General features: G+C 36.4%; 2 long non-coding RNA genes across 2 annotated transcripts in view; both read right to left on the bottom strand.

The window, feature by feature from the left end:
• Positions 1–1,896: 1,896 nt before the first annotated feature.
• LOC113954506 overlaps positions 1,897–25,446 on the bottom strand; it is a 45,849-nt gene continuing 22,299 nt past the window's right edge. Inside the window, exon 3 of the long non-coding RNA XR_003530249.1 lies at positions 1,897–2,028. This is a non-coding gene — a long non-coding RNA (uncharacterized LOC113954506). The remainder of the gene's footprint in view (positions 2,029–25,446) is intronic.
• On the bottom strand, positions 11,165–24,502 carry LOC113954508. The gene is made up of 4 exons (XR_003530251.1): positions 24,391–24,502; positions 16,721–16,850; positions 14,076–14,154; positions 11,165–11,605 (listed from the first exon to the last, which is right to left on the bottom strand). It is a non-coding gene; the product is annotated as an uncharacterized LOC113954508 (long non-coding RNA).

Here is a 25,446-nt window from a genome sequence, read left to right as displayed (position 1 = left end):
AAAAAAAACCAAACAACAACAAAAAACCAAAAAACTCCCCCCCCAACCACTAAATAATAAAGAAAACTACAAGTTGTGTGAAAATGCTATGTAGTATGAAAGCGGCACATGCCTAATTAACCAAAGTAAAATGAACCAGGCTCTCACTATAGCTGGGCACTATAGTGCTGCAGAAACAATGGCAGAAGTCAGGCAGTGGTGACACATGATTTCACAGACTCTTCTCAGGTGTTGAACATAGTTCTTCTTCAAGAGAGTAAAAAATCCTTTTCTAGAGTTTCTGGTCTTAATCTCCTCTCTTTAGAATCTCCTCTCTTTACTGAACACATCAGTAAGTGTTTCTTTCTAATCTAAGCCCAGATTCCTCTGGTTTGTTATACCTGGAACCATTACATTCCTGTATCAGGGATATTATCCCCTTTCTGAAGACCATCCACATCCACTTAGTACAGTTTTAAATTAATAAACACAAGAATCAAGTATCAACTATGCAAAACTTCCTTTTTCATTTTATTTAGAACTCTTAGTTATACTATTCCCTTATACCTTTATACTTGATTTCCTCCTTTTAAACATATTCATGGTATTCCTCTGAGTCAGGTAGCTTTCAGTAAAGCAGTGGTTTCCAGCGTCCCCAGGCATTACTTGGAGCCAGACTATCCCATGCCCTGAAGCACAAGGCCAATGAGTCTCAGAAAGCCTTTTCACCAAGTTTCCCCTCCATTATTCTGAAGGGTGCGACCAGACCCATTTTAGGACATTTCTGAGGACTGCTTGGGAAGCCTGACATTTACTAAGCTCCTGGTACACTGAGATTTCAATTCGTTTATTTCCCTTTCTTCAGCAGACAGCAGCTAATCTTCCTCTAAACTTCACTGAGCCCTGTCCTGAAGGAGCTCCTTCATGTCTTTGCCATTAAAGGAAACCTCAAAAGACTAGGATTCCAATTTTGTCCTGCTACTGATTTACTGTAATCATTTGTTAGTGATGTATTTAAAGAGGTCAGCATAAGGTACTCCTAAATATATTAGTATTGATTTCCTCCTCTTCAATAGCCAAGTAACGCTGGACAGACTGCTAAAATATTAATTTGTTTTCTCTGCATTTTTCTCTTCCTAAGCCTGATTCCAACAGAAAGAGTTTGAAAATTTCATCTATCATCTCCAAAAATGTATTCTGCATCTAGGTGTCTTACTGTTTCTGCTTTCTGGTATCTTTTCCTTCACATTGAGAAACCTGGCTTTGAGCTCCTGATAGCTATTTGCTTCAGCACTAAACTCTCTATTCAGCACTTGCCTTTCCTTTCAGGTGTTGCCACTGAAGAATCTATTTCTCCTCGGTGACAGGCCAAATCAGTCCTCATTCAACTGACTCCAAAGACATTTTAAGCTCAGAACTGCTTTCGTCAAATACTCACAGAAGTGTTTTTCCCAGGAAACCTTATCATTAATGTCATAGTTTTTGGCTAAAACATGTCAGCTAGCATCTGTTCACAAGCCTGCAAAAACACTCTCCCTATTTTATTCAGATGGCATTATATTCTTTTTATCAGCCTTGGTATAAGATAACACATTTTCATCCAGTTTGAAGTAGGTAAAGTGACCAATGTATTTCCACATCTCCCAGACACAACAGCAGTTAACCGGGAAGAATCTTCCCTTCAAAACGTCATGATCCACATGTGTCCCTTACAAGCCAGCTTAAGGTTTGCTAAGTTTTCCATAAGGCTACATTAAACAGTACAAAAAAAGAAAAACAAATGAAAACTCCAAACAAGAAACCAATCCACAAGTACATCTTTTCTCTTTCCTCCCACAGGAGAACTCCAAAATGGAAAAGGATCATTTGGAAACAGCAATACTAGCATGCAGAATTTTCTTTAAATATAATCACAACCAGTATTTATTTGTGAGTACTAAAGATAAAATTCTAAGAATTCAGGAAACCCAGAGGATACCACACCAACAGTAATTTCAGTTTTGATGCTCTCACGCATGTAATGTTTTCTGTACCATTTGGTGTGTTAACCTAAAACATAAATTAGAAATACACAGTCAGTGCAACCCAGTCAGCCATCTGAAACATCCCTTTTATTTTCTCAAGTATGCATTACTAATTGCATGTTAAATTTTATATTTTTAACATAAGCTAGGAATTTTCTCTCCTAGTTTACTAATTCTAGTGTATTTAATTAGCTGCATTGATAGACATTTCCTTCCAAAGGATCTGTTCTTAACGAGAGTGGAATAAGCTTCCAAAGCTCTGTGATAAACTGTTCTGAAAGCACAGTCTGCTTTTCCCAAATGTCTATCACTTACCTCTTCCCAGCCTCTTTTAACTGCCCTCTCCTTCCATCTTGTAGCTTACTCTTAAATATTTCTAAACTGATCTTGTAGTAAAAAAGCACAGTCTAATATTTCACAGGTGCACTTGTGCTCTTGAGGGTAAATATATCACCCTGTCATCACCATGGTCAGCACATTCCTCACAATCACATTATCAGCTGCTTGTGTTGTTTCTGTCCTTATGGGGTGGTTGGAAACACACAGAACTTCCATGTGAAAGACTTCCAGGTGCAAGGTTATAGCTTTGCATCTGTTTTTCTTCTCATGAGAGGGATTTTTTTCCCTCCAATCTTTATAAGATTTCCATGTGGCCTTATTATGTTATCACTAGCACATGAAATATACACAGCCTTTAAAAGAAGAGTAAATACTATGCTGAGTGAGCAACCCTGAATTACAAGATTAGGGTGATTTTGCCAGGGTTTCATTAATAGAAACACTTTAAATAAATTAGTCCAGTCCTATATTTCACTACGATTATGCTATCCAGCATTCTCAGCTATCCTTCATTGTCTTTTAACTTTCAGTTATGTATCTCCAAATCTTCTTTTAACTAAAACTCAAGAGCTATCTTTCTCACAGAACTTCAGGCTAAAAGGCAATCACTTAGGCAACTTGATATGTGAATTGCCAAATAATTTCTAACACCACTGCCAATTCTCCATTTAATTTTAAGAAAAAAAAACATCCCTCTAGGATTTTAGTGGCAGTTGGGTCCACATCTGGACTTTGCACCCTTATAAAAGATGGGAAACAAAAGATATATTCATCTTTTGGAAGGTGCATCTGCGTTCCAAAGTGTATTGCCTCACAGACGTCAGACTAAAAGTCTGGAAACACGCTGGAAACACTGTAATGCTCTCATGGAAGACATGACCTTGAAAGCGGTGATGCATATTTTCCATAGCTACAATGCTGAGTATGACAGGGTTTTTGCTTCGGCTACCAAATTGGTGAGGACTTTCACATTAATTTTTCTGACAATATATAAACTTTATCATCTCACCGTGCCCATGGACAGCATGACCAAAAAGACATCCTTTGGTCCCCTCATCTATGCAGATGCACAGTCCTTCTACATCTGAATCGAAGTTCCCTGGAAGTTGAGAAAAGTCTGAATCAGCCCAAAGCACACTACCAGCAGCAGATTCTAGATTATATATTCTAGATTACAACTGAATAAGGGAGAATATTACTGCAAGTACAGATGCAACGCACAGTTAAATCTGTTTATACATTAAGGGCAGTTGTCACAGAAGGTTACAACTGAAATCTTGAAGCTTTTAAAAGAGAAAAAAAATTATTCTAAATTAAGAGAAATATATTTACATAACTCTTTCATTTTCAAGCCCTATGCAATTCATTTGTTGCAAATGGAAGGGATTTTTGTTTCATCTGAACTTACTTTTAAAGGGTTCCTTCCCATCAACTTCATTAGCACCTCAACAGCATTAACTGCAGGTTTCCATGGCTAAACAGATAAATGGAAATTTCATGACAAATCATAAGGTTTTGTCCGTGAGCTTTTATAGAACACCACAGACTGTCCCTTTACTTGTCCTACCTATAACACAGTTTATTTAATGCAATTCTCTTCATTCTTCACCACGTGAGGTAGGCAAGTACAGTGCATTGGCCTTCTTTAACCTCTTCAAGTACCTTCATTCTCTAGAATTCATTCACATATTGAAGTTGAAAGGTGAAGATTCTGAAATTATCTCATAAGCAGACCAGAACTTCTACTACATATCAAAAAAAAATATCAAGTTCTTTTTAAAAAGTCAGTGTATATTTTAAACTCTCTCCAGTGAATATAGCAAAGATCCCTAAAATTCATTTGTAGGTAGAAGTCCTCACACCTCATCACTCAACTAAACTGCACATGCAGTTTTAGAAGCTGTTACGTTAGAAAACACAACTCAGAATTAAATTATGCCATAATTGGAGTCCAAGAGATTTACGGCCTGCCAGATTGCATACAATACTCTTGTTACAGCTAAACTACAAGCCAAGATCCAATGAATATATTCTTATAAAATGGCTTGAAACTCTATAACATTAACCCTGCTTTGGATTTCAGACTCTGCTAGTGCTCCCTGACAAATAGCTTGCTCTTACAATATCAATTTTGCTGCCTGTAGATCAGACTATATAGTGATATTTTCACTACAATTTAGAGGAAAACTTGTAGGAACAGAAAAGAGACGCTCGGAGAGACCTATTTTCTCTCAGGGCTGATACAGTTTGATCAATACTCAGTATGACTGAAGAAGCTATTTTTACTTATGAGAAATAGTAGGATAAAATAGCCACCAACATAAAAAATAATTTTCTTAAAGTTATATATTTGAGTTTTAACTACAAAGGAATTTTGAAGATTCCTCAATATTAGAGTCATTTGAATAAAAGAATTAAAAGGGACTACATTCTTAAAATAAATATTTTTTAATAATAAAATCTTCTAATTCAGTTGAAAATTAAGAAAAATGTGAAATAAAAGTATTATAAATTTAGGAAGAATATGTTCCATGTATACGAGAAATATTAGCATAAAATAGTTGAACATTTATATGCAAAATCGAAACCAACTTCAACAAGGGACTTCTGAACAGCTTTAAAAAGCATTTGTAACTAGCACTAAAATCCTTCTATCTTTTGTGGATACAAGCCATTAAAGAACAACTTCTTGTCATATACTTACAAACACATCTTTTGGAAAACAATTTTATTCATTTTGCCTACATTTCACCATCACTGTAACAATACTGAGATCTAAAAGAAGCACAGTAACAGGTAGGTATAAATACTACTCTAGTTCTCCTTTAAAGAGGCCAATCACGTAAAACGTTGCTTTCATGTAACAAGTTACTTTCATACATAAAATAATTTACCACCATCTGAATTAAAAAAAGACCTCACATGGCACTGTTTTGCATTGAACCATCTTACAATGATTTTTTAACTTGTTCAGGGAAGACTCTTACCTCTGTAATTCATCCTTTAGAGGGCCCATTGAGTAGCTCAGGGATTCTGAAAAAACAACTAAGACCAAGCCTCTCCTCTACAAAACATTAAACAAACCCAGCCACTACACTAATCATAGAGGGAGGAAAGGAAGGAGTGTGAGTTGAGCAGCCTCTGAAGCCAACCAGTAACACAAGGCACAGCAGGAGCTGGGCCATTAGGGTTTAGATCTTTCCCAGCTGTGTTGAGCTGGGAGTATTCTCTGAGAAAGGCTGTAGATTTAGGGGAAAGTCTAGGGTAGGTTAGAAGTAGCTTCTAGATAAAGCATCCTGAAATGAGGTTCGGTGTGGCTGAGAGCAGGTTGTGGTTTAGTGAACAGGCTCCTGGGATTAATTAGATTGGAAGGGGACAAGTTCTCTGAAGGGCGGGACAGGGTCTCTGCAGGCTGCTATTCTCCTTGATGGAAGTTTTGATCTGGGTTATGAGCTTTTGGGACCCTGAAAATTCAGGAAATCAAAATATCCATTGTAAACTTTGAGCTAGTCCTCATGGAGAGCATGATCTGGAAGTACTCAAGCTCTTTCTGGGTTAAATAAAGGGTTTGAGGCCACAACATGATGCTGTACTTACATCTCTACTTGCACTATGATCTTTTTATGAAAGCTCTTCTGTTATCAGGGTCTCCTACTCCATTATCTGTTGCCCTTGATAACAGAAACAAACATGCCTAGTTAATTCTGTGAGGGCTCACAGCTCATTTCTCATTCCAGTGAGCTTAATAAAACTTGCTGGATAAACTACATACAAAGTTGAGAAAAAGTAATATTTACATTTATTTCAATCCAGTTTGACCATAATTTTTTAATGTTAATTTCTGTAAAGTTTACTTGGATGGATAAAGTTAACTATTCACTCAATTATACACTTTAAAATTTATTTTATTATAGATACCACTATATTTGCTAACAAAAATCACATACATCATAAATACCAGGGACAGAAGTTGGTTAGAGACTGGAACATTCCCAAATACCTAAGAAGGGTCATTCTAGATCCCTAGCAAGGTACTTTAGTAGACAGTGGGAAAACTTCTGTTGCTGCTAATAATGAGGTAACTACATTGTGACTAACAAACTAAAATACCTTCAGGGTTGTAAGTTTGTTATCTGTAACCCTTTTGTAATGGAAGTTCTTATAATCTTGGAAGAAATACAAACAAGATGTCATTTCTATGGATCAGGTTCTTGCCCTGTCATGTGAAAATCAGAAAATGTTTGTTACTGCAAAAATCAGATAATGTTAGCAAAATTATTTCATACTATGCTTGTCATTGTCAGTAAACACCATTTCTGTCAATAATTTAAATTAATCATAAACTAGTATAAATTCATAATCTCATGGATATGTAGCCCATTACAGTTTAGTGAATAACAGATAATTTACACAAGCTTCTAAAACTACATTCTTGACATAGGTAAGCTGTACAAACCATAGCAGGATCTCTATGACAATGAGAAAAGCAAAATGAAAGCTCCTTCACGTTGCACTGAAAAGAAATGCCAAAAGATTTTTTGGGGTACTACGAAACCTAGTAATGATTCAGACCTCTGAATATACAATATCCCTTAATGGCACACAATAGCAGCAATCAATCTCTGATGCTATGGCCCAGTAGTTAAAGCTCAGACCTTAAAGAAATCACAAAGCTTCTTCATCCATGACACAATGCAAAGGGCAAAATAACAGTTTATTTTCTGTGGCCATTTTTTTTTCTGATGAGAGGAAAATTAATGCTTCAAGGAAAAATAGAAGGGAAACTGCTTCCTGGGGAAAATAAGCATTCTTCTTTCATCTTTAGACTACATTTTATAGTTATAAGAAAATAAAATCTTAATCCTGTAGGAGTTTATCTGGTTTTGGTACCTGCAAAGTATTTGAATTACAATGTTCTTATCTGGGATTTTAAACTCATTCCATTATGTGTGATATTAAGAAATAAAATTTCACATGGCTTTAAATTGGAGATTCATATATTCATACAGAGCCATACTACTCTGTATTACATTGATTATTATTTAGTACCAGGGTTTCATATGCAAATCCAAAGTCAAGTGAATCCCTCCCCATACCTTTCACATGACAAGCTTTTACAAAGTAAAATAGTATTGCATGCTGCCTGTAAATCTAAATTATAAATCTAAGTCTACCCTGTGCTTAAGCACTTCAGCCAAAAGAAAATATGGCCTTTGGCATATCTGCATTTCAGCATCTGTATTTCTTAACTGGAAATACTTGACTATGTCCCAAGTTCATATGCTTAGTTGTACCATTCTGGCCTAATGCAAGAAAACAGGTTAGTCGCCAAGAAAAGAATCTCAGTGTAGAACATCCAATTCTGAAAGTTATGATTGACAGGAAAAGACTCTCACAACCAAAAGGAACAGAAAATGAGCTGCTACATCTTTTAAGAAAATCTATTTCTACTAAAATTTTGCACATTACTGAAGAGATTGCTGGGAAGGATTCATTGTTGGTCTTCTAGAAGCAGAGAAAATTTTTTCTCCTGTTTCTTTTTTTTTAAACTATAAAATTTCTTATCTACCAATTACAAGAGAAAGTTATTCCATGGGCTCAGTATACTTAGCTTAGATTGTAAGTAACTTCAATATAATCTTAAACAGTTACCCGAGAGGCAGAACTCACAAAAGTTAGAAAGTTTTTTGCTCTAGTGGGAATGGACATTTATCTTCTAAATCATATGTCTTTCATATGGATTACAAAACAAATAGCAGATTCTTCCTTCTTGGTGTAAATCAGGAAGTTTGGGTTCTGCTGTTAGAATCATACAAAATGTAATTTAACACTGAAAACCACCAACATGTCTAAAATGCTGCTTATTTCAGGCAGTCTATTAAAGATGTTGACAGCTATTACCTGACAGTGAAAATAACAGACCTACAATTAACTAAGCATTCCAGAATTCAGACTGTTAAGGAAAAATTGAAGACATTTGAATAGAAAAAGCTTTTCCTGAATCTTTAAAAAATCCCATCTAATATACCAAACAGTAAGGTGTCTGAAACACCAAGCTGGATAGATCTTCACTTTTTGATGCCCCACACTAAACAGGATGATATACATGCTAATTCTATTTAAGTTTGTGCAACCATATGAGAGGAAGACTATTGTTTTGTAAGCAAATGTAACTCCAGCAATGCAGCATTCCAAGTATCTGACCAGAATATATTGACACTGGATGTGACTAACCACACAGTAATGCTCCAGGGGTGAGGGGAGAAAACTGGGGGAAAGCATACACAAAACCATCCGTGATTCTCTCACAAACTGTTTGTCAGAGACAGCAAGACCTCCACACAAGAAAGGAGTTCAAAATTCATTGCTCTTTTATGGGTGCTCTGAGATCAGAGCCTCAGTATTTGGAGACCTGCTCTAGAGATCAGGGCCCTCAGTAGTGGACTCTATATGTCCAATTATACCAAAGATGTGGGGGTTTTGTGGGTGTGGTAAGAAAACTAACTCTCTTTTAAGCTGTTTTATCAAATTGCTGTTCATATCTATTTCCAGCCATTGCAGAACTCTCAGCTTCCTTCTTTCAGGATTTCTGCTTCCCATACCTATAGCCCCTCTGAGAAACTCATGCTGTGCTATGCAAAGGCTATTTAAGCAATCTTTATTGACATAAAGTACCTTGGACCAAAAGAAATTTTTGATGGGCACAGGTAGGAGACGGTCACGTTGAAACAGCCAGAAGCTGGTTTTTTTTAACAAGGATTTTAAAAGCATTATAGACATGCAAAATCATATTGCAATGATCCCACGTAACTCATAAACTGGGGGATACCCAAGACATCTGCCTTTGCACAATGCAGAAGGGCTTGTAACAGGCGTGATCTCTGCAACCTCAGAGAGCAGACTTGACCACAGACTGCAAGTCACCAATAAAAGGAAGTAGAAGGCATCATGATCATAATTCAGTCAGCCTCCAGTTGAAGAATGAGAAGGAGGAGAAATCTACTACCTCCTTACTACATGATAGAGTACTCCTCAGAGAAGTGTAGACACTTCTACAGATGTACCAAGGAACAGTCTCTGATACAGAGATTTCCTTTTCAAGGGAGTGCAGCTCTTCACTGCCTCCTCTGAAATATTATTAGAAGAAATGTCCAGGATGGATCATAAAACTTTTCACAAAAGAAAAATCATAAGGTGAAAGCACAGAGCTTCCTCATTTGACAAGTATTTGTTGGTAACAGAAACAACACCAACCACTGTGTGGTAAAATTAGCTGTAATGAAGAAGTATATGAAATTGTATCCCTTAGAAATTGATATCTGGCATTTTTATTGAAATAAGCCATGTCACCTGTAAATTTGCAATTACATATACTAGTGGCAAAATGATGTCAGACCTGTAAAAGAGAAAACCCTTAACATTTGGAATAAGTCATGTTTTATTCTCATGACTTACAAGTCATACATACAGGCAAGTAGATACATTGTATGTGGGAGTATACCTGTAGTGTTTTTGAAAGTTAGGATGAACTTTAATGGTGAGATTTCCATAGGAATACACAATGCCAAATCTCTATTCCCTCAAAAGTCCTGAAGTACATGTTCAAAATCAAATATGAGATTTCTACAGTGGAATATATATAGAAAAAACCCCTAACCCTTAATCCTAACCCTAATCCTAATCCCTATCCCTACCCCTACCCCCTAACTCTAATTCCTAACCCTGCCCCTACCCTTACCCCTAATCCTAAACCCAAAAATATTATTGCAGTTTTATTCAGACTCACAACAGTGCTGATGTATGTGACTGCAATCTGTAGATACTGCTATCCTGGACAGAGTTTTTAATTATGTTCTTATTTAAAATAGGTGTCACAAATAATAATGACCAATAACCCCACTCTCAACCACAAGAGTGGAAACCAATATCCTCAGAAATTGACAACTTCCAGTATGATACAAAAAGCCAGCAACATCCATTCATTCCAACAGATATTTAACACATAGGATTGTTTTTCTTTTGTGAAAAAGATCCACATCTTTCATTCTTCTGAAGTCAATAGGAATTCTGAATAAAAATACCCAGGTTGAAACTTTTCAGATTGCATTTGCTACTTCCCTATATGAATTACTGAATTTCACTTAACTTCCTATTCACATGTAAGATTTACATACAACTCTTGTTCTAGGGAGAAGAGGAAAAATGCCAATTCTGAAAATTTCCAAAGGTCCTACTCTCTGTAAATAGGAATTGAAGGGGAACAGACACTACTTTGCTCTGTCAGGCAACAGGAGACTAAACTAGCATATTTACCTTACCAATTTAAATCATGAAGTACTTAAAGTGACCACTCACCTCTCAGGGGTTATAATTTTTTTTAGGAGTACCTGTTGCAACAGGACACGGGGTAATAATTTTACACTAAAAGAGGATAGATTCAGACTAGATATAAGGAAGACATTTCTCATGATAAGGATGGTGATACAGTGGCACAGATTTCACAGGGAGGTGGTGGATGCCTCACTCCTGGAAACATTCAAGATCAGGCTGAACGGGGCTTTGAGCAACCTGATCTGGTTGAAGATGTCCCTGCTGTTGGGCTAGATGACCTTTAAATGTCCCTTCCAAACCAAATCATTCTATGATAACACTTTTGTGGGAAAATGGGGACACTGGGGATTTTCAGACAGCTAAGAAGCAGACTTGGGTTCTTTCAATAACCGCTCTTTCTCCTCCATTTCCTTGTGATCTTACATCCCTGCAGCCAGGAAAAGAATGTTTATATGAGGATTCCCCAAGATACAGGATGTATTTTCAGTTTGGTGACAAAATGTTTGCAAAGTTGTTCTTCTTTCTCAGAAGCCAGAGATTACTTTGACTGCTGCATGGGACTCTTATGGTTATATTTTCAAAGCTATGCTTGTGCTGGAAACACAAATCCCATTACTGTTACAGGATTAGTGCACATAACTTTCCAAATGCTGCCTTAAAAATGAAGCCAAGGAATATCAGTTGTGTGGTTTCTGGAATTAATGTAGGCTGTGATTATTGGGCAGTCTTTACAGCAGCATTGTTATATATGCATTTTTTGATGTGCTGTCTCTAGACACTCATTCAGACCTGCCTGTATTTCTTTAGTAGTTGGTTATTTATTAAAAAAAAGGAATGATAAGACATCAGGTTCAACGTACCTCTAACTCTCCAGATGAACACAATTTGTCTTGACTTTGTTAACACTATTTCTTGGTGCCTTTTTAATGTCTCTTAGGAAAAAAGAAAAAAAGGTTAACAAAATTATTAGCATAATCTTTGTTTTCCTTAGTTCCACTAGAAGCTTCAAACCTGTGTTGCAGTGATGGAATCGACATGGTGCCGACATTACCAATTCCCCAGTTTCTTGAGTCTGATTAAACTTTTTCTGCTGTTCTGAACTAAAACAGATTTTGTATCTTATTACATTGTACAATTGCCTCAGATAAGAACTAGTTTTTTCCTTCTATTACTATGCAGCATCTATTGCAATCACAGTGTTAATTTTTCACACTGTTAAACGCTTAAAATGTCCCTATGCTTGTATTATCAACTTTCAAATGAGATTGAGCCTGTTAACCATTGTTTTAACCACTAAAATCATTAATAATGGTCTTGACACAGAAAGAGATGAAAGGAAAAGAATGTGTCTTATAACAGAGAGAAATCTAGTTTCTGTATGTGGACTATGAGGTATGGCATGTGTTGTCTCTCCAGCAGTACGAAATCTCAAGCAGTTCCAGACATGCCCGTTGACATATCAACAGGCACAGTTTGAGAAAGCCTAGAAATTGGTACCACATAAGCGGGCATATTCAGGTTTCTAATTTTTGGCTTTAAGCGCCTCATTTTACATTCAGCATACTACAGGTTTATATACTTATCCTGATTTGGTTTTTATTCCTGACATTGCCATTTTTTTGTTCTGTTTATACAATAAAGTAGAAGTTGGATGCTGTTGGTTTCCTGTGTATCAGCAGGGTGAGAAGGCCTCTTCAGGAGAGTAATTCATTCATTCATTCATTCATTCATTCAGTAATTCAGTGAATCCTTCCTCTGAATTGCCCTCTAGGTGGTAGAAATCTCTTTCTCCTAACAAATTTTGAGGATTCTACGAAGGCTAATCAACCAACACAGGCACTTGCCATGGAGTGCCTTGAATCAGGCTGTGTGAAAAGCACCCAAATTACAAAATAACACCACTCTTGCACGGGTAACCCGGCAATATCTGATTTTTATAAAAGTAGGTAAATTATGGTAGTTGTCTTCTCTGCTATTGTCATGTTCACATCCAATATAGAGCTGACATGCAGTTAATATAAAAAACCATTTATCCCACAAGACGCATTTCAACTATTTCCAGACTGAATCTATCACTGACTTTAGCTTTCATCTTCCTCTTTTGTCAAAATTTTCTAGGCTTTAAATATAATCCAACTAGAAAGAACAGAGATTATTTCTTCAGTAAGTAACAATAATTTCTCTTGTGACGATGTGGTATAAATACAGACAGCATCCAAAAGTCTTACAGCCACTCATATAATAAAGTTCTTTTTCAGTGTGATTAAACATCAAATAGTTTTTAAAGAACCCATTTATAAAATTTGAATTTCAAATATTTATTTCACTGCCAAAAAATCTTATTTTGTGTTCAGACAACTGAACCATAAATCCTCCCAATCCTTAAACTGCACTGGCCAAAGTACTATCATTCATTAGATAAGGATAGTGACTACCTCATTTAAAATGAATCCTAGTAGATGACAGGCAGTGGAGGGAATATATTCTAGCGTGATATGAGCCAGAAATACAGTTAACTAAAGGAAAGAGCATTGAGGGGTGGTAAAACAGGGAAAATGCCTGCATGATGATGTTTGTGAAGGAGGCCATTCAGAGCTTCTACACACACAATATTTCTTACATAGTCTTGGCTACGGTCCAAGACTGTATACTCACACACACATATATATGTATAAAAAATGCACAGTCCATCCTGGTATATAATTTAAAACATGTATTATAAATACTTACATATATTAATCCAATAGTTGTGGGCTACTTACTATCAAAGTCCACTGTTACATGTAACAGGGAACAATATTATTTTACTGTATTGTTTAAATAGATTTGGTCTTGTGATATATAGAAAACTGATGGTGTAAATCAGGATCTTATGTCTCATTTGGCAAATAGTAGACATTTCAAATGGTTTTAATCCTCTGAGGACAAAGTAATAATTCTGTTCTGATTTTTACAAGTTATACACGTGCCTATTGCACACAATATAAAAAAGAAATCAATGCGAATGTTCACATTAATAGATTTTAGGCATATCCATAAAGTTGGAAGAACTATGGCCTTAGTATTTACATGGATAGAAGTAGTTTACAACAAAGTGAAGAAGAATGGTCTGTAATGACTAGACATGTTCTCCACAGAACCTGGAATAAAAAGCAAGGACTTTAAATTGAACAAATGCTTCAAAGTGATACCAAAGTATAAATAACAACCTTCAGGTTTTACTTTCTCTATATTTGCAGTTGACAATATGTTCCTGTAGAGAAAACAGTGAAGTCTTCAGACTTTTTTAAAATAAAAGCTTGAAGGTTGGGGGTTTTTCATTAAAAAAAAATAAGCCAATCTTAATACAAAGCAGTACAGGATTGAAAATGGGAAAATGAGAGCTACTTCTATCACACTAACCTAAAGTGACTTGAGTGGTATGATATGTTCTTCCAGGGCATGGCTAAAGCAGGAATGAACAGCTTAGTTCATATTCAGTCTGGAAACAAGAAAAATGCTTTCAGTTACATTTTGGTCTTGTCCAGAAGAGTTCTGTTGGCATTCAGTAAGCACCCACAATTACAAGATCTGGGGTACATCCCGTCAGTTGTTCACATGCAGTTCAGCCCAGAGCACAGCAATAAGGTCAACAGAAGTTTAGAATTTATTACAAAGAAAAGATTGCTGCTGTGGGACCTCTCTGGCATCAAGCCTCAGAGAGCCAAGAGCAGCCCCCCGTAACTGCTTGTCTACACAATCTCCATTGTTCTCTCAGGTTTCACAGCTGCAGAGGTTACTTTCTGTTCCAGAAAGTAAGAGCTCTCCTCCTGCTCTCCTCCCTGCAAAGTTGCAGAGCAGATCCACAACAGGAAGGATTTTGCTCTTTCTGTCTCATTTTGGAGAGGGAGGGATGCTGATCTTGCAGGCTCTTCACTGCTTATATCACCCTGCCTGAACCAATTAACTTGGCCTTAATAGCCCAGTGGGTCTCAGGTGGCTGGGGCTTGACAAGGTATTTCCTCTCTGTGTGCTAGTCTGGATAAAAGTTACTCGAAGGACACACCTCCTAAATTGTGTAACCTTTTTATATTTAATCAAAAAACAACCTTTGCCTTATATATTAGAATCTGAAGATAAGCCAAGAACATATGAATTGAATATTTTAAAGTCCTTTGTAACTGATTAACTGTGTTCCTCAGAGACATTCTTGCTAGTTCCAAAGAGGAGCCTTCACCTAACAGTTTAATAGAGGGAGCTTAGGGTAAACATTTTTCCCAAACATTTTAGTAAATTGATCCCTTTCTACACTGGAATTCTCCTACGTCCCCTAGCAGGAATCACCCGCAATTCCCAACTGATGACAGTCTGAAAGGCAGGATATTTGTGGCATAAGGAAACTAGAATTTGAACAAATCTATAGAGTTAAAAAAGGGATCTATCCATGCTATAAAGTTGGAGCTGTAGAGCTGATGTCCCAACACCCTGCTATGGCGTAGTGGCATCTCATGGACTCCAGCAGTTCCTGGCAGAAAGCAGAGGAGACAGGGAAGGCGAAAAGGACGATGGAGAGAGAACAGGTGTTTCAGAAAAAAAACTAACCCCCGCTTCATCTGCTCTGTTCCTGATGTAGTAGAGCATTCAAAGCAATGTAGAGGCATCTGATTACTTAATTACCACTGCATATGTTTATCCTTGAGTGTCTTAATGGTCTTTTCAGGAAACATGGATATGAAATGGGGCTGTGACCACTCCAGAAAGCTCAGACATAAAACATGTGAAGACTGGGCCCAAAACTTGAAGTTAAATCATGAGTAATTCTAAATAACAAAGGCATTAAAAAACCCTACTAAAATAAAAGAGATCTAAGGGGTTAATATAGTCCTTCCATGTATTTACTATTGGGTATTACTATTTGTGCATAATTGTTCATATTTAATGCAGTTAAAAATTATTAATTTACCCACAAAACAGCTATGTAAACTAGGTACCAGAGAAACCTAGAAAAAAAACTTGTTTTACTTCACAAATTTGGCAGTCTAAGAAAGACAATATGTCCTTGGTTTGTTTCTGATGAAGTGATTTCACCGTATTTCCAAATGAACCTATTCTACTCCAATGGGAAGTGAAACAATGTTTGTTTAAAATGATTTAAAATCACAGACTTTCATTGGAAATCTAATCTGCCAGGCTTCTGAATTCCCACTTTGACTGTGCACAGACCCTACTTTGTCACTCTCGTAAGCTTTTAATTACTTCCCATAATAACGCATCACTAATCAGCAACTACTAAAACACCACTCAGTCTGAATCTAACCTTTTACAACAAAGTAATAACATATTATCCAGATTAAGAACTACTTTGCTTTCCTAGGTAGATCATAATCTCCTTCACTGCTTCCTTTAATTTGTTTTCTGACATGACTGGAAACTATTTGGTTAAAGGAAATGTATCTGCCTTGATTAGATTAGGATTTGGCAGCAAACTCTGCAATAATATAGTCTGCCATATCAGATGACACCAGGGCTTAAAACTTTTCACATTCCTTTAGTTTGTAGCAGAGCTCTGCACAAATTCTCACATCCGAACTTTTAAAATGCCTCATTTTTGCTTTCTGCCTGATGCTGAATGAGTACAAAGAACACCGGCATTTTATTTTGCTGAAAAAACTCAAGTTGCTTCTAGAGTAGAAAAACATTAACTTGGCTTACTTCCATCATGGACGTGTGTGTTGCAATAAAATTCACTTTCTTGAGAGAAGGTACCCAGAGTCCCCATAAAACACAGGAAATTCAGGCATACAAACCAGTAAACTTAACAGACAAAGCTAACAGTAAAAGATGACCAAAAAAAAGGAGAGGATCTAGTATATGTCCCCCCAGAGACAATTAGGGGCTTATTCAGGATTCTCAGCTACTGGCTCTCCTCTAGAACTGCTGTCCCATCAGTCCCTCCTCATAAAAAATAAGACAGAGGATTTCACAGTGTTTCCCAATTTGCAATACTTGGTAACTTAATAGTTAAAGCATTTATTAAGATTAATAAATAAGATTAAGAAAGTACTCACCTCCCTTTGGCATCCAGATCTTACTCTAGCAGGAAATCACACCTTAATGTAACTGATCCTGCCAGATACTTCATTGTTTTCCATTAACAGTGAAAGTGGCAGGCAGTGGCAGTGAAGTTCCATCACAGATCTTCCCAAATGTGTTGAAATGAAAGAGAAAAAAAAGAGGTGTGTTCATCTACACTTGTAAGTATCTTCTGTTGTTATAATTAGTATCCTTTATTTTTAGATGCTACACTTGTAAGAATTTGGTCTACTCTGAACTTTTTAGGAGTTTCTTTTTGTATGCTTATTCCGTATTCCTGCAGTCAAAAAACTTAAATTATTTCACCAAGATCTATATTTTAAAATATCATCCTAATATATATGATGAAATACTATACACAGATAAGTTTCTGGGCATTATTACTCCGTACAGTACAGTGTACTTCTCTGAAATGAGCCTAATTCCAAAAATATTATTAACATAGTGTTTTTTAAAAGCAACCTAGTGGGGGGGGAAAGCCCAAGTGTAGAAGGATTTTACTAGAGATAAGCCAAAGTGTTTGAGGGTTGTCTTCTTATCAGGCTGGACCCAGTGACAGGACTGTGTCCAATGCCATGTGGGACTGCCAATTTTAAGCACAGTATGACAATGCAGCCATGTGTTCAGTCAAGTTTTTGCATTAATCTGGAAAGCAATATCAAATCAGTATTTTGTAGGCTTTTTTCCTTTTTCAAACTAACATTTCCTGGATATAACTGATTTATTGTTCTATTCTGTGAGTTATCATTCAAGATTTCCAAGGGGAAAGGAATGATATTTTTGCCTTCAGGATTGCTGTAAGAAAACACCTGCATTTATAATAAGAAACTTTACTAAACTATGAGAAATTTTATAGAACTATTGTCTAGGGTACAAGTGGAAATATTAAAAGTTATATCCCATCTGAGGCTGAAATGTTTCTCTTTTGCACACATGGAATATGTTCAATATAATTCTCAATGCCTGCAGACTTCCTAAAAGCCTCAGATAAATTTAGTGTCAGAAGAAGAAATTGTGTAGTCACACAGAAGTAATTACTTTCAGTACTAATCCACATTTTAGCCTGAAATCTAGTGAGTATTTTTGTTGCCACCACAGAGAATCTGACATAAACAAAACATCTCAAATTATCCCACAACCTCTAGTTTATTCCATGTACACCTGGAAATCACAGCTGAGCCACAGTGCCTCTGATTTTTGCCAGGGTACTATATTTTAGTAACACTATTACAAAATATTTTGTAATTTCTCGGAACTTTACAAAGGCTAGGGAAGAATGGTGGTACAGGATAACCAGGTCCTCATAATGGTAGTTATCCTTATTTAATTTTTCAGATTTGAGGTAGAAACATGTTATGGGATTTCGACAGATTATTGTATCATTTAAAATAAATATTCTCTGATAAGACACACCTTGCATTTTAGCAATGCCACAAAGGTAATTCAGCCTAGAGGTCTTCACTCTTTCATAGACTGACTGGCTTTTGATCCAGGCAGACACTGAGGTTTTGGTCTAGGCCTTTAACCTCTGAAACAAATTATGCTGTTTACAAGCCTAAGGTTCCTTCAGACTAACTATAGGAAATATGCAACATCTTTCAAAATGATCACAACTGATTTATTACGATTACTATGCTGCACAATGTGAAAAACAGATATTTCTAGAGAAACAAGGTTATTATTTGCTGTGACTGAATTTAAGCCTGAAAGCTTTGACCCATACACAGGACATGCTGTTATTTTGTCTTTTTCATTCAGACCACAACTCTTCCTTCTCTGAGTCAGAAGCAAATACAGTTGGGCATTGCCACACTGATTCTGCCTACATATTTCCGAGTAATCTGCACTTTGTAAAATCTGGCAGTTTGCAAAATATATCATTTTTTATTACTGAAGCCTATGGATAATTTTTCAGGAACAAAGTTCAGTTTCTTTTTTTCTGAATATCATTTACTGAGATTATTCCTTCTTGGTTACCACTAATCGTATGAAAATCTTAGATTCTTAGTCTTTAGAATTATTTTGTGTTGCACTGCCATGAAAATAGATAATCCTGTTATTCTTTATTACATAATATGTATTCATTATATTCCTAACCTGCCTGCTTAAATCTGTACTGTACTAATGTGTTTTCTGGTTTTATACTTCAATTTCTACACCAACAGTATTTTAAAGTCCAAGACTGTTCTTTTTAATATCCACTTGCAACAGCATTACAGCCAGTAAATGAAACGGATTATATTGAATAGGTTCAGAATTCCCATTTTAGCTACATCCATGGGACACAATTTTAAGAATCTGTCTGTGGCCACGACAGAACAGGACATCCTGTAAATGTTTATGGTTATCATTTAAGTGTCTAAGTTTGATTTCTCCATTAAATACCATTGGCTTTCTCTTCTCTTTATAAAGGAGCCCTGCTTCACAGGGAATAGAAAAACAGCAAAACAAAGCAGGACACTAAATTCATCTCAGGGTTGTGCTGACATCAGAAACCACTCAATCTTTGCTCAAGAGACTCTTCATGTATTTATAACCCTGTAATTTACAGTTTCCTTCCATTTACTCTCTACATGGGTGACCTACTGAATGAATGCACAACAGCCAATATGGATCCCTTGTATGCTGACAAGGAGCTGCCTATGCTAGCACCCACACTCCAGTCAGGTTTGAGAATGTCCTGGACAAAAACATTTGTCATGTAGCAAAAACTACAGGAGCTGCCTGCTAAATACTACCAATAAAAACAAAACTATTGAAAAGCAAGGGGACCCCTGCTGGTCTAGTGGTTAGGATGCTGCACTCTCACCACTGCAGCCCAGGTTCGATTCCCAGTCAGGGAAACTCCCCCGGGCAGATGGAGCTCGTCAGCCCTGTAAGGCCATCCATCTAAGAGAAGGTCACTCTAAACAAACCTACGTCCTGAGGACCTCACTGCCACAGTCCAAGCTTGCTCAGCCCCAGATGAACCTTAGGATTAAAGGGTGGGCTCAGCTCAGCGCACACTGTGTCTCACCTAAAAAATCCACTGCGCAGGCTCGAAGGATAAAGACCTTTCCCAAATCTTTGTTTGCGAAGACTGGCCATACACATATTGAAAAGTGAGGCTGACAAGATACAAGTAACTTGAGAGTCACCTCAGAGATGAGAAGAACATTTGGTTTGTGCACAAACAATACTGGTTTTCTTTATTAATTTATTTCTCTCACATAAAAATAGAATAATTTTCTAATCTTATTTATAAAAGAGTTCAGTATTATTTATGTTGAATAAAAGCTTGTTATTAAATGGGCTTGACAGAACAGTTTCTCTTAACACCTCTTCAGAGGTAAACTGGGGCTTATAACAGGAATAAATTAAATGCCACTGGACTGTTTTTGTAATTTGTTAGGAATAAGATTTTTCTAGATTGTTCACTATATTAAAACACTGCTTAGTTAAAATAATCCCACTCCTCTCCATTGCAATCAGCCCTTCTGCTTCAAAGCTAGCTTAGTTCCTTGTGTTTCTAGCTGTATCCAGGTGCTCTTTGAAAGGCACAAAGTTACCCACAAAAAAGACTACTAAAGCATTATGATAAGGTGTGTCCCGGTGCCAGAATTCAGGTTCTGAAAATCCTGTGCCAAGAAAGGAGCTACAGGGCAATTTTTCAAAAAGATTTTTTATATTTTTTTAAATTGTAGTTTTTGTGGTGTGAAGAATGAAGTAGCATTCACTATAAGTGGGAATTGGGATGACTGAGCCTACACCACTCTTGATGTGTGCCCTGAATCAAGTCACTGCTCTTTGCTACACTTCCTTCAACTGTAAAATGAGCATATTATGCTACCGTCCTCAGAGCAGGGATGCAAAAATAACCAGTTATGTAAACACGCAAAACATTTTGTGATCCTAAACTACACACTTCTAAAATGAGAAGGGTGACATGACTGGCAGTCTTTGCTATATGGATTTTTTTTTACTACAGTAAAATTAAGAAACTGTATAGAAATTACAAGAACTGAAAATCACCTGTTGTTTAATCTTTCACCAAACAGTTGTCAGTTATCAATTTCTGAAGGCAGGATTATGGGAGAATAAACAGTTCTTAGGACTGGGCGGGTACCCAAAAGTCTTACAGTTTTGTCAAAAGATTAATTCAAGGGAAGACTAGAACCATACAGGACCAAACACACCACTTGGTACTGCCTCCAAACTGCAATAATTAAGAACCAGTTTATGACTCATCTGTGCTATGCTGTCTCTTCAGTCTGTGCTTTGCTCATAAACAGATGGACTGTAAATATTCTTGAAACAAATTTTTCAAAACTAACTTCTAACCTCATAACAAAACATTCAGCTCTGTGAAAATATAATTGAAACAGATCCCTGGGAATATGGAACATAACATCATAAACCCTGACTAGACTTCTTAAAAATTATTTTAGAATTTGAAAGACACTACTAAATGACATAATGGTTTTGTAATATGGTTTTTGCATAACAGTTTTGCAATGACATTTCACAATCCTTACTAAATTGGGCTCTATTGTGCACAGCAGAAGATACAAAAGATTAGGAGTGCTCGGTTTAGAAAAGATGAAAGAAAATCCGGCCAAAGAAATATAAATGGTATATTTTATATTTATTCATAAGGGAAGAACAAATCAACAATCATAATTATGACAGACTAACATATGCCTAGAATGTTTGTGCTGACCTGTAAACTCAATTCTGTGACCACTATTTTGTCTGAAAAGCTTCTAAATTTGTTTGTTCTTTCCTTTTGCATTTTTCCACTTTGAATTAAATACACATCAAATGGTGAAGTCTTTCCATGCAGCAAGAACTACAAGAAATATGCCTAAAAATGGCAATTCTAATAATTTGGTTATGTTCACCCTAGAAAAAGAGGGTGCCTGCAACCCCACCAGGTTGCAGAAAACTGCTTTGCCTTGTTTGCAGTTGCTGGGAAAGGGCAGAGTTGAGGTAGGCAATGGATCTCATAACTTCTGGAACCGCTAGAGACGTTTGAAAGAGAAACTAGAACAGGACAGATTTTTTCCATACTGATGTGTCTGTAACAACCTATCAGCTGAGTACAGGATTGAGGATGTTCTGCAAAACCTGCTAATGGGCTTTGTAAATATTGTGAACTCTGACAGAAGTGTATGGTATGCAGGTATTCATCAATCTTGTTTTGTTTAGCTAAAAAACTATAGCTGATTTGGAAATAATTTTCTAAATTTGTAAATTCCACAGTTTTATTTGTAATCTCCTCATTGAGGGTGTTTATTGATCTGTCACATCACAGGACATGGTAAAATGCAGGGCCATGATTAACAGAAGAATGCTGCAGTATTAATACTGCTCAGACAAAAAGCATGGAAGCTGGTAGGGTTAAAAAGTGGGCTCTACTATGGCCTCAAGAAAGGTACACCACCTTTAGAGTTCTTTTCCTATCTCTAGTAAAGAGCTCAGAACAAATCAGAAATACATTATATTTATTCTTTGTCTTCTCATGAAGAATAATAATTCACTAGAGGAAAATAGTTTCCTATATATTTAATGGAACGAACAAAACCAAAATAATTTACTGGATGCCTCTGGAAAGATTTGTAGCTACTGTAATGTACTAAGAAGCGTAATCTTTTTGGTTCTGGTAAATGATATAGTCATAACTGACACATGAATAATGAAATCCTAACACTGGCAAATGCAAGTAAAATAAAATAACCAAGTGATCCTCTGGTTGTACTCAGAGGAAGTAGAGGACAAAGGCAGTGTTATAACAACAGCTTTTGCGGACTGATCAAGCACACAGTAGGGAAACCTATGTTGTGCTCCAACTAAAATATGCTGAGACACAGCTTACAGAGAAAGGAGAGCTAGGAGTTCATTCAGTGGTTCTATATCACCCAGCTCTATACCCTTACAGAAGAAAGTGAATTCATAAGATACCAGCCAACTTCATAAAGTGAGAACCATGCAAAAAACTGCTAGAGTGGGTTCCAGAGATGAGTTGAATGTTTCCTGCATTCATTTTCCAAAGCCATCTCATTTTAACTTAAAGTTCCATGAAGGCCCTATGTTTTCAGGTCTGGGGAGTACTCAGGCTAACAAAGAAGGTATATATTTATTGCGGCCCTAGTTAAAAACAAACAAACAAAAGAAAACCAAACCTGAAAGCAGAGTTTCTGTAGCAGATCGAGTTGCATTATATCCACAACACATTGACATTATCTATTTAATAATAATCATTGCAGCAAGAAGGAATTGTAATATTCTAATTCAAAACTCTATTACTAAAACCAGATATCTTGTTGGAGAGAAACTGCTAGAGTTTACAACCATAGCAACCTCAGTAGTGGCAATTCTAGACCAAAAATAATGAAGATTTGAAATGTATAAAACACTGGAAAGAATTATAAAGGCAACTGTTGTACCACAGCAGGCAATAGGTACTACGTGGTTGTTTTAACAAGCACAAAGTACCTGCCATGACAGTATCTTACACACACTTCTGCAACTTTCTAGGGTAAAATTTATTTATAAAGATAGAAAAATAAAGCTCTTAATTTTTTTAAAAGCACTAGATTTAGGCTGGTGTTACAAAAGTCATTCTCTCTTTATGCCTTTTTATGCCTCCACAACCTACGCACTAACTGAAGCAGGGCTGGACAAATTATAGGCTATCATGTAATTGTAAGCTATATCATAATGTATTCACTCTAGAAGGCAAAATTAAAGATACGTTTACTTTCATGGGAAGAAAAAAGGTAGTAATGATGGTGAACATTTTAGAAGCCTTTATTTGCCAAGAACAGAGAATTAAAAGGCTTTTAGCAAATGGGCTTTTTCTAACTGGTAAAAGTATTCCACTGATATTCTCTACAGTTACAACTTCAGCACTGGTAGCAATAATGGAAATGATGTTAGAATTAGGGCTCAAGGCACTGAGGCTCAAATTGCTGTCATCATCAAGGGGAAATGCTATATCTAATGATAGATTCTCAAACAATCAGCTGGCCTGATTTAGTCTGATGATCCATCAAGATTCAGTACTGAACTTAAGCAGGATTTTCTGGAAATAGTCTGTATAGAAATTCTTAATGTGACTTCTGGTACACACTGTTCAGATCTTGTCCTCTTTACATTCAGTTTTTTAGTGACTTTTTGTAGTATCTCATGCCATTTAACAAAAACACATACTTAATAATTAGAAGATGTAACTTCACAGAGGTTTGCTTTAGTATGAACACACACATGAGATCTAAGAGGATGATTCACAAGAGTTAGCCTAGCATTCACAATGACCTCAGTTGTCTCAGGTTCAGAATGAAAATAAACTAAAACTTTTCACTCAGAAGGTTTCTGTTCCTCACTCTAGGAGGTAATTAATTTAAATACAAACAAATAATCATCAGCTTTTATCTTGTCCCTGTTGCTGGAACAACAAATCAATTCCCAGTATTACTCAAAGGGTACTTTAGAGATATAGATCTTCTTATCAGCAAAGGCTGGGAGTATTCCAGTTGTACATTTCAGTTCACGTTTATTTCCAGTAATAACATTAACTACACTACTTAATAAGCTAAATTGTACAAAATTGAAATTTACCCTCAAAAATATGCAATTCCCATATGCAGCCACTGGATGGACTTACAGAGCCAGTGAAACTTTCTGATTGTAGACAAGATGCACAATTAGGTGAGCAACTGGGAAGAAATTTTCCTTCTGGGCAGTAGGAGAAGCTTTCTGTAAAAAAAGGTTTGAGCCTAAAAAGCAAGGTACAAGAAGGGATTTTAGCTTCTCTTAAATCGAGTCCTTATTTTTCAATACAATTAGTTTAAGAACAAATAGATTGCTGAAATGAACCAGAGTGATAAGAAAATTAGTTTGTAGAACACACAGATCAGTTCCAAATGTGATTATTTGGCATTAGGGTTTTAGGGTAAGAGCACTAAAAATTGTACTGAAAAGAAGCTAGGGGGTTTTTGATAGCTCATTTGCAAACAGAAGCAGATCACAGTTATTTAAAGTTCTGCTTATTTAAACTTATGCTACTTTAAAATGACCATATTCTTTAAGAATAAGTTAGAACAGTATTTGCTTAAGCTCCCTTACCTTTTCATAGAATAGGAACCTACTACTCTGCATAGTAAGTGTAAAACAAGCCCTGCATTAAACAAGAGTATGATCATCCATGAATATAAAAATTTATTACAGCTGGCTGTTGCAATCACTTCTCAGTATTTTGTGTGGATTATATTTAACTATATTACAATTTATTTAATGTACTTCTTTAGACCAGTTACTATTTCACTGTATCATGGCTGGGCTTCGCGAATGAAGATTTGGGGAAGGCTCTACCCACATTTGTCACAAGCGCGCTAGTGGCTAAAAAGGCCAACACAAGACAGGCACATCTGGTGAAGAATCGTTAGGGTTCTCCTTCAAGAAGAACAAGGACTGGTTTGATGAAAACAATCAAGAGATCCAGGAATTGTTGAGGAAGAAGAGAACTGCTCACCAAGCACATTACACTGTATACAAAAGTGATAAAATACATATGTGATTCACTGTGTTTTGATGTTGTATAGATAAGAGTAGTGGTAGGTATCAGTTGTAGCAGGAAAAGTCAGTAAATTTATCTCAAAGAAAGTAAATAGGGTTGCTGTGGGGAGAACCAGGTGAAGTTGGGGAACGAAAGTATAGATGT

This window comes from Corapipo altera, unplaced genomic scaffold (genome assembly GCF_003945725.1).
Source record: "Corapipo altera isolate COAL_440 unplaced genomic scaffold, ASM394572v1 255, whole genome shotgun sequence".
Taxonomy (NCBI): Eukaryota; Metazoa; Chordata; class Aves; order Passeriformes; family Pipridae; genus Corapipo; species Corapipo altera.
This window is presented reverse-complemented; position numbering and strand designations above follow the sequence as displayed.